We start from the raw sequence: 1,284 nt of genomic DNA, 5'->3' as shown, positions 1-1,284 counted from the left end.
TGGGAAATTTTCACTTTTGACCCCCCAAAGTATCTCAACTAGATTCACTTTCCTTTCAGAAAAGGTACAACTTTTGAAAATCGAAGCATTTTTACTGCTCCAAAAGTTGTCGTCAGACACAAAAAAAAAAAAAAAAAAAAAAAAAAAAAAACACACATCATTGTAAAATCAATACATTCATCACTTCGTTCAAAATCTAAAACGATATAATATATTTTAAATACAAATGAAAATATTTCTATATATACATTATTATTTTTAATTAATTATATTATTTACAAGTAGTTAGTTTATTTTTAAGGGGAGACGCAGTCTCAAAGTCTCCCCTGACGAGCCGCCCCTGGCCATGACGTGTTTGGATTGTCGTCGACTATTGACAATAGTCTATTGTTTAATATACGAATGTAAAAACTAAAAACCCAAACAAGAATTATTGGGAATAGAGTAGGTAAGTAAATCGAAATCGATTTAATAATCAGAATTATTCAGAGCCATCGAGATACATAAACAATACAGTATTGTTTATCTATCTCGATGTTCAGAGCTATTGTGCAACTGTGCGTAGTTGTGATATTCTGATAGGTACGTGTAAACGATTAACGCGAGTATGTCCGCGAAACTATAGATACGGAATAATATGTTATAAACTTGGTATGGTTTTAGAAATTGTTATTGTAATTATGTGGTATACTATGACATGTGTGTTGTGACTAAGTGACTTGTGAGTTGCGACTATAGTACAGGGATGGCTTTCGATCTTTGCCTGGGTGTGGTGGGCAATATTTTTTGGTAGGCATAATAGGTACCTACATATACCTATATAATAAAACTAGTCAGCGATTGTTTATATAATATAGCAAAAATTAGTGTATTGTATTAAGTTATTATTTATTGTAAAAATGAACAGTGTATTTATATAATATAATATATATAAAATAAAAAATATATATATCCTTGACCATTAATCATACATTTTTGGAAAGTTCAAATCCTAAAAAGGTGGGTAAGTGGATGTCGCTCTGCTGTACAGTAGGTTAGAAGTGGGTCACTGTATAATGGACAGTATTAAATTTGAATTCAATGATATAATATCACTGTATAAGAAAAACGATTCTGAGCGGAGACGGGTATATCAGTCTATGTATTAGACATATATATACTTATCTATGGTATTAAAAAAAAATTGACCTATAATAGGTACCTATAATAAATTCCAAATTAATCATATCATAATATCTATTAGGTACTTATAAGTTATAACGCGTTATACATCAACAAAAAACC

The sequence above is a fragment of the Acyrthosiphon pisum genome, chromosome X, assembly GCF_005508785.2.
Source record: "Acyrthosiphon pisum isolate AL4f chromosome X, pea_aphid_22Mar2018_4r6ur, whole genome shotgun sequence".
In the NCBI taxonomy this organism is placed as follows: domain Eukaryota; kingdom Metazoa; phylum Arthropoda; class Insecta; order Hemiptera; family Aphididae; genus Acyrthosiphon; species Acyrthosiphon pisum.
Note: the sequence above shows the minus strand (reverse complement) of the source record.